Here is a 9,670-nt window from a genome sequence, read left to right on the forward strand (position 1 = left end):
CCCTGCCCCCTCCAGGCTGAGTTCGAGCTTGAGACTTCTGTTGTATCCGAAAGGGGAAGTGGCCTGGGCCAAAGATAACCAGGGGGATTGACTGTTCTCTGCAGAAAAACTAGGTTGGAGAGTCTCAAGTTGAGCAGAGAGGAGACTGTGCCTGCAGTGGCCGCCAGAGGACGCAAGTCTGAGCGGTGAAAGACCTTTGTAGAAGCAGGTTGGCAGCTCTCGGGCCCTGGGGAGCTCCTCCTGTGCGCTCTGGCAAGGCTCCCCAGCTGTAGTGGTCTGACGCCTCCTCTCACACTCCCTCCCGCTCTTGCAATACTTCCTTCTCCTCTCAAGTTCCAAGCAGGCGGCTGTAAACCCCAGCCTGTTCCCGAACCTAGAGACGCCCGCTTTTTTTTTTTTTTTTAAATGTTCTTCCTTGGGCCCTCCCTGGTGGCCCAATGGCTGTTAGGATGCCACTGCAAACGCTTCAGTGTGAGTTCCTTCCTGGCTTCCTGGCCCCAGGTGACCCACATGGCCAGGCAGACCTCTCCTGACACCCCCCTAGCCCTCCCCCCCCACTGCTCCCCTCAGCAGTGTACTGCGTTGTTCTGCCTGTTCTGCTCCCCCACTCTGTCTCTGGTCGCCTCTGCATCTCTGGCTTGTACCCCAGTTCTGTATGCATAAATAAATAAATTTTTTTAAAAAAACAAACATGTTCTTCCTCCTCCTTCCCTTAGTTCTTGCCACAACTGTGGGAAAACACATTTGATTTCCAAACAATGTAAAGCAAATACCTAAAATACACCAATTTGGATGATGAGATTTTCTCTTTAGGCTCACAGTTGGTTTTTTTGTTGTTGTTTTAAAGATTTATTTATTTATTTGTGCATAAAGAACTGGGGTACAGGCCAGAGGCTCAGGGGCAGTGAGAGGCTTCACCAGAGACAGAGCGGGGAGCAGAACAGGCAGATCTACAAAGTACACTGCTGAGGGGAGCAGCGGGCGGTACAGGAGAGATCTCTCTGCACCATGTGGGTCACCTCAGGGGCAGGCGGGGATCGAACTCATGTTGAAGTGGCCTTAGCTTCTTAGTGCTGTGCATCAACCCGCTGCACCATCAGGGAGGGCCTGGTTGTTGTTACTTTTAGTCACCATTTCAAACCTGCATTTAGTTAATAGTCAACACATGAAAACATAAAAAAGCATCTGTCTGTTTCCTAGTACATGTACATGTATTATCCTTATTTTGCCATGGGGCTGTAAATCCCATGAGGATAGCCACCTCACAGCTACAATATCAAGTACCCAGTGAGATTCTTTTTAAATTTGTTTAAGTATCACAGTAACATTGCTGGCACAACTCTTCATTCTCAAACAAACCATTAACGAATCCATATTGGTTACTGATACCAAGGGAGAGCAGGGAACACACAGAAATACAGGACAGTGTTTCACTGGTTTCAATGTTTCTGTCTTCTTTGCAGTGAGTGGTTTGTTGAGACTTAACCAAGGACACATGGTAGAGATTTCACCAGTGGGAGGGAGGAAAGGGAAAGATCTCTCAATTACCCCAATTAGCCAGAATATTCTCTTTGAGTTCCCTTTTATTTTTTCTTTTACCTTTTAGACAGAAAATGGTCTTTACCTATATAAAATGCAGGGAGTTACTCCAAACTGACTGCTTCCTCTCCTCCAGCCCTTCACAAAGGTGTTTCATAGAGCTGTTACTGCTCCAACAGGTTGTTTACCTCGCTGTGGGCAAGAAATGGAGAGCCAGAAAAAAACTCTCTAAATGCCTGAAGAAAAGCTTTCACACAAACCAAACGATTTTTACAACACATAAATATTCCCCTACTATATTTGCCCAAAACCTCAGGGTCAACCCTGATTAAAAGGATGCACTGGACACTTCAAACCAGGAAAGCACTTGTGTCTGGGTCTGTCTAGACGTTCAGTCAGCTCATCCTGCATCTGTGTCTCCTGGGCCTTCTGTGTTACCTTTTGAAGCTGTGCTCCAGATCACACACAGGTACCATGGCTCCCTGAATGATTCTATGCGGCAGACCCAGGTGGAGCACAAGGCTGAGGGGAAGCACGATTAGACTTAGCCAGAGGCCTCACCAAGGGCATTCCCACACTCCAGCCCCAAGAACCTCCTCTCAGTCCCAGGCAGGACCTTCCCCACCTTGAACGGGCTGTGTCATGCCTGGTTCCAGCTTTTGCCTCAGCTGGACCTACCACTGTCCCCTTTCTCGGTTTGTCAGGGTCCCCTTTCTAACTCTGGAAACCCAGAAGACTAATGACGCCACTGCAGGGAAAATGGAGCCTTCTAGGCTCATTCTCCTGCAGGAGGCTCTTTCAGGAGACAGGCTTATCAAAACAACCTTGGCATCTCACAAAAGCAGGAAGAAAAGTAATTTTATTTGTGGGGGCACATACTGCAAAGTGACAAGCTGCTGAAACAGGAACTCACTGCAACTTTCACTCCTCCCTCCTAATGTTCCTTGTTTTCCTCACCCCCAATCATCGGTATGTTTCTAAAGTTCCTGTGCCCATCAAATCTCAGTGCACATTTAGGTCCAATATTTGGGAGTATTGGAAAATTCTAAAAGAAGCAAATGTGAATGACTGTAAAATAAGGGCTATATACCTATAAAAATAAAGGAACTATAGAAATGAAAAGAATATTAGTACATAGATCTGAATGTGTGTTTGTGGTTATTGGAAAGATAGTTTCTCTCCAACAAATGAACAAGAGTACAGAGCAGGACTTAGATCTGCTTACAATGGATACAATAGCTCAATGGTTTTGCATTTGATGGCCAGTATTATTATGGTTAGCAGTTATCAACAAGACTTGTGAGCTGTAAAATTCCTACTTGGCAGTCACTTTGGTTTGAGTCCTAAACACACCAACAGAATTTCAAGATGAAATGTCCTCAAAAGCCGTTGACTTTCTTAGATTATTTTCCATGGGAAGATTGACAGATTTTCTTTATTCTTGAGTTGGGTCATTTATTAGCATCATTTTCATTTAGAGTCACTACCCAGTATAAAGTGTAGCACTACTGTAACCCATTTTCTTCCTGATGACTAAAGCTTTTTGTTTGGTGACTATGGTCTGGGAAAATCAGTATAATCCTGAAAGGACATTGAGAAGCTTCCTCAGACCTTTTGTGACCTACCTCTCCACCTTCACATGGGCACTATTTCATAGTCAGCCTTGAAACAGTGTATCTGCTTTTTCTGGAACCAACTATTGGTTGAAGAAGGGAGGGGAGGAAATGAAGACAGGAAGAAAAGAGGCTTAGGACTGGAGAAACTGCTGTCCTCCTGTCAGGTATCTAATCTCCCACCACAGGCCAACCCCAAGCACTGGGGGTGTGGATTTGTGGCCTTCCCCAAATTTGTATTATTTGTATTATTGAGACTGTTTATGTTAGCTATTTTCATTTATACAAAGTGAAGAGTTACGGTTTGCTGAACACTTGGGAAGCATACAGTCCTGGGGAGCATCTGCTGTGGGAGCTGAAAAGAACTCAGAAATCAATCCTCTCACTTTTGGGGGAAAAAGACTGAGGCCCAGACAAGGTACATAGTGTGTACCCCGTTTAGTGGTCTATCACAGAAGCTAACTCTTTCATTCCCTCATTTTCCAAAAAGAATGTTCCAGACACAGTGTGGGGATGCTCCCTGTTGTATGGAGGTATAAATAACTCCAAATCCCTGATATCTGTTTGTAGTCTCAACATGCAGGAAGCATGTGAGTGGTTTTTTTGTTTTTGTCTGAAAGAGGAATAAACCCAATTTCTATTAATTGGGGTAATATATGTGTTAGCCAAGCTACTATGATACTCATTTCACAATGTCTACATTATACAAGTTAACACATTGTAGACCTTAAACCTATGAAGCAATCTGTCCATTGTATCTCAATAAGTATGAGGTTGTGGGGGGGTGTGCAGAGGACAAACAGAAAGAAAAAGGAAAAAGCACGTTGCACCCAGGTATGTGGAACGATGCAGGAAGAGAAAGGAAATGGAAACTCCAAGATGTTCAGGCAGAGGGTCTAGGGGCTGGATGGCAAGGGCTTGGTGAGACTTTGGGGCCTAAGGGATATGAGGCTGGGCACAGGACCTCACCTCCATCTAGCGCCAAGACTGCTGACTAGCTGGGCCCTCAGAGTGGCAGGGGCAGCGCAAGGGCTTGAAGAAAGCGACAGCACTATCAAAATTGGGAAAGAAGAATGAGTCCATGTGAATCACCCTCTGAGGCCACAGCACAGCTAGAGAAATTTGGGGGTTTGAGTGTTTTCCGGTCTGGCAGCAAAAGAGCAGGCACAAAATATATTCTCATGTGTGTCCATAGCCAGTGAGATCAGGTTACTCAGGTACCTGTGTGTGGGAGAAAGGACGGTGTTCTGGGAGAGAGCTGCGGGAGAGCTGGCTGCTCAGGGGAAAGCCAGCTTTCAGATGTGGAGGGAAATTTTGGAGGACAGGTGAGATGTGTAGGGCTGTGGGGGTTGTGGGGGCGGGTTTCTGGAAACAAAGGTCAGGAGGTCACAGTGGAAAGAGAGAAGTTTAGGAGGAAGTAGAATGATGGAAGTCTAGGTAGAGAAAGAAAATCCAGAGAAATAAGGAGTTGAATGTGCATAAGAAGAGAGAGGACCAGAGATGACAGTGACCAGGGAAAACCAGGACTTGAGGCGTGAAGAGAAGTCAGGGAGAGGGAAAGCACATTCAGATCAAATAAAGGTTCTCCTGTGCTTCTAGGGGGGGCTCAGACAATGAAGGCCTGTGTCTCTTTCCATCCTTCAGAAAGAACACCTGACTCTGGACAAAGGGAAACCCCTGCATCTTGAGACAATGTATTCACGGCCTGGCCTGGCTGCTTCCATGGCAGGATTGAGCTGTCTCTTCCTTTCCCATAGTTCCTTTACTTCTCAAGCAATGCAGAGCCTTTGAGTTAATTACCTGTTGTGTCATGGGAGTACCCCTAATTTATATTAACCTTCCTGCCCTCATCTCATGTGTTGTATTTGCTGGTTGATTCCATGCACATCTTCTACACACCTGGTCTGGCACATGTGGGAATAAGTGTCCCATCTTGAACCCCCTGCCTATCAGACACCCACAGACTGGACACACCCAGTTTACCCTGGAGTAGCTTGACAACTCAGTGAATCAGACTATGGTCAAGGAGATGGCTAGGCCCCAGAATCTACCTCCATTTCCATAACATAAAATGAGAAGTATCTAATCAGAGGGGAAGAGCAAGTAGCTGGTGTGGGAAGCATGCTTTTTGGGGGGCTCCTTTGCAAAATTACTTCAAAGGTTATTGTAGAGCTAAAGCCTTGGACAAGAGTACGGAAGTTCTTAAACTCAGAATGCACAAAACCCCAGGGAGGGCTTGTTAAAACACAGACCAGACTGCCAGGTCGCTGGCCCAAGTTTGTATAGGTGTGGGTAGGCCTGAGAGCTGGCACTACTGACATGCCCCTGGGGGTGCTGACGCTGCTGTGTTAGAAACCCCAATGTAGAGACCACTAGCTTACAAGAAAGGAGAGACTACATGATTAACTGAGAGGGAAGAGTTTGAGTTTCTGGGCTACAGGGATTTAGGAGAAGGGAGAGAAAAGAGATAGTGGAATGCAGGGCATTGTGTGATACAGACTTTGGTAAGGATGTTTCCCTTCAAATGTAATATGCTTAGATGAGATTTCTTATGGAAACTGAAATGCAACTGAGCTCTGGATTCAGGAATAATGTGAAGGTGAAACAAAGACATCACCCATGGAATTCAAAACAAAGTCATGGAAGTTTTTCAGACATCTTAGGGAATCCCTTGAGAATTTCTCAGCTGGCTTGAAGGCATTACCCTCTAAAACCCAAGGGACAGATATATAAATTAATAAACATGTGAACAAAACTCCTGGGAGGGGGTGAGGCTTGCATGCTCCAGCTGATCTGTACATTCTGGGAAGAAGAAAGTTTCTAGACATCTGTGAGAAAGAGAGGCATTCACCTAATCCACCAGATGTTAGTGAACACATAGGAAAGCTGGAGAAAAGAGAAGTTATTCATCTTCTGTACAGGAAGGGCTTCAGAAGACTCTTAATGTATTTACCTAGGCCAAGGTGACATTACTGCACAAGGAGCTGGTAACCTCATCCTTGGGTTCCTGGAAGAGACAGTGGCGTTTTTACTCAGTGTAACTTTCCCCGTATTTTTGAAATCTCACACTGAGGCAGTTTCTTTCATATCATAGTTAGCAGAGGCTACTCTAAAGGCTAGCATTATTTTGTCTTCCACAAAACAATTTTTAAATAGTTTGGTTACTTTTGTTCTCAGCAACATTTTTTTAAAGCAGGTTTTGTTTCATATTTAATCTTCAACTGTTTCATGAACCTAGAGATTATTTTCTTACTTGGAAAGGGTAAGACAGTTTTATCATAAACATAAAATTGAAATAAAGTTGAACTTTCTCCAGGTTTCCTATGTGTGCTTATACTCGACAGATATAATCACCCTGGAAGTATGTATTTGAAACTGAACTGAACAAACCTGTCCTCTGACAAGTTTATTTTAACAAGCCTCTGGCAGAAACTTGTGATGAACAGGTATGTGTGTGTGTGTGTGTGTGTGTGTGTGTGCACACGCACGCGCGTCCTGAGCCCCTGTCTGCGATGGCTTCACTCCAGAGCACCATGGGGACTTGAGCTAGCTGGCATGAAGGTCAGGGATAACTGATAACAAGTGTGGTACATTTTAGTAAAAATATTCAAAAGTACCAGTTTGAACAGACGATGATAACATCAGCTAACAACCGGAGGCCCAGTTCTAGCAGAGACTAGTGCTGAATTTGCTCTTTGTATTCCCAACTCTTTCAAATCCAAGTTCTCAAAGTTACCTTGTAAGTAGCAAATGGGTTTCATTGTTTTGTTTCTTTATCAGAGCAGTAGGCTTTTCTCAAGAGTCACTATCATTTCCTGTGCATTTGAAAGATACATTTTATGTAAATATATATATTTTTAAAGATTTATTTATGCATACAGAACTGGGGTACAGGTCAGAGATGCAGAGGCAATGAGAGAATTCACTATAGTCAGAGCGGGAGCAGAACAGACAGATCGACGAAGTACATTGCTGAGGGGAGCGGCAGGCTGGTCAGGAGAGGCCTACTGGGCCATGTGGATCACCTCAGAGGCTGGGGATCAAACTCACACTAAAGGGGCTGTGGCTAGCTTGCAGTGCTGTGCTTTGACCCACTGTGCCACCAGGGAGGGCCTATGTACATGCATTTTTAAAAAAAAAGATTTATTTATTTATGCATATAGAAATGGGATACAGGCCAGAGGTGCAGGGACAGTGAGAAGATTCACCAGAGACAGAGTGGGGAGCAGAACAGGCAGATCGACAAAGTACACTGCTGAGGGGAGCAGTGGGCAGGTCAGGAGAGGTCTGCCTCGCCATGTGGGTCACCTCTGGGGCGGGGATCCAACTCATGCTGAAGTGGCTTCTTAGTGCTGTGCTTTAACCTGCTGTGCAGTGAGGGAGGGCCTGTGTTTTTTCTTTTTAAATCAACTTTGACCGTCTGTCTGGGCCCCTTGATATAATTCTGGCTAAAAAGACATGCCTAGACAAATGCTAAAGAGATTTCTTAAAAAGCTTTTCTTTCCTGATAAAAGGAAAAATCATGGCTGGCACTTTCCCTTCTTTCCTCCTTCGCTCTCTAAAGAGCAGGCAGACTTTGTGTTGGAGTCGGGACCTCTCCCTGCCCCTGGGGTGTGTGTGTGTGTGGGGGGTGCTGAGGGGCCAGCAGAGGTACTGGCACTCACACCACCCACCGTGGCTGCTGAACAGACCTGACCTCCAGGTATCTTGCTACTTGAGAATATGATGAAACCCTCCCTTAATGCTTGTTAATCCTTGCTTGTGAGCTGGTTTCCTTCTTGCACCAAAATAATTCTTAATTTATTTAGAGTCCTGTATGTGGCCAATATGCAAATAAAGTGAGACTAGAAACAGGCCAGGAATGCAGATCCAGCCCGGGAGGAGCAGGTACCAAGAAACACAGTAGTGGATGTCAGCACAGGATGAAAACTCAAGGGACCAGCAGGCAGGAAGCACAGAACACCATGTGCCAGGGACTCAGCCCGGATAAGAAGACAGGACACAAAATGGGCCTAATCCCAGGGACAATTGGTTAGAGTGAGAACAGAAGGAAACTTGGCTTCTTGATAAGATCCTGAAATCTAGTCCTTCTTAACCTCTCTAGGACTTGAAGAAGAGTTGGTAATACATCTTTGACTCTGTGTGACTGGAATACAGAAGCTGTTTCATTTGTTAGTACCTGGTTCAGGCATGTTATCTGATAGTGTTCAACAAGTATTTGTTGAATACTTAATTATAATGTAACAATCATAGCATAATCATTTTCTTTATGTCTTTCTCAGATCTGATATTGTATTGTGGATATAAATGGTGTTTAAGGATAGTGAAGACCATTTATTATAGCCACACCATCACACAGGTAAGTTACTGATACTCCATGATGTACTGCATTGCCAGAATTTTTAAGATAATATGGTTTTCACATTCCGTCAAGTCTACAGAGTTGAGAAGGGACAGGCAATGCTGAAGGTAACTGCTCAACTGTAGGCAAATGCAAACGTTCTGAGCACATTTAAGGTAGGCTAGGCTAAGTTATGATGTGCAGAAGGGTAGACACGTCGAATGCATGTTTTTACTTCTACTATGGAGGGTTTGTCAGGAAGGTACTCAAACTCAATTTAAGTTTGTCTGATATTCTTCCATTAGGGCAAGAATATCTCAGAGTGAGGCTCTGCCTTGTCAGTGATCATATTGGGAGGTCCATTGTGTTGTTATGTCAGCTATCATTAGTGGTGATGTCAACTTGATGGTGTCTGATTAGGTTTTTCCTCTGTAAATTTACTGGTGGGAAGAAACACTGAGATTGAGCAAAACTACCATTTCTCATCATACTCTATCCATGAAATTCAGCATATACTGATGAATTTTGCTTGCATGATTACTCCAGTGATATTTGCCAAATGGTGGCTTTGTATTCCCATCATTAGTTGGGATTCTACTGTATCAATGAGTCATCACTTCTTTCCTTTTTACCTAATTATTCAATTGCTTATGTCAGTATGGAAATATGAATATGAATTTTACTTTATGGACTATAATCCATTATTATTATTAATTATTTAATTGCTAAAATTGTTCCAGATTTGGCGGTTGGTGCTCTTTCAAGTTGAGTCCTTTTGAAATGCTCCCATTATTTTTTTACTACCTTTTTACTTTATATCACCATAAAATGTCCTAAAAGAATCTACTATCTGTACCATTCACACACACACACACACACACACCCCTTCACACAATTCAACAATAGAAAAATCCACACAGATATGAATGAGTAGCAGATATGAACAGCCAGTACACCAAAGACGATATCCAACAGACATTTGGAAAAAAATTTCAACATTGCTTCAGTAAGAGAGATGCAGGTTAAAACCACTATAAGATCCCATCTCACAGGTGTGAGAGCATCAGGTATTAGCAAGACCTCTAACAATAAGTGGCGGTGAGAATGCAGAGAAAGAGGAATGGCAATCCACTGTTGGTGGGTGTTAAATTGATGAAACCACTATGGAAAGCGATCT

This window comes from Condylura cristata, unplaced genomic scaffold (assembly GCF_000260355.1).
Source record: "Condylura cristata isolate star-nosed mole 26May11 unplaced genomic scaffold, ConCri1.0 scaffold00014, whole genome shotgun sequence".
Classification (NCBI taxonomy): Eukaryota; Metazoa; Chordata; class Mammalia; order Eulipotyphla; family Talpidae; genus Condylura; species Condylura cristata.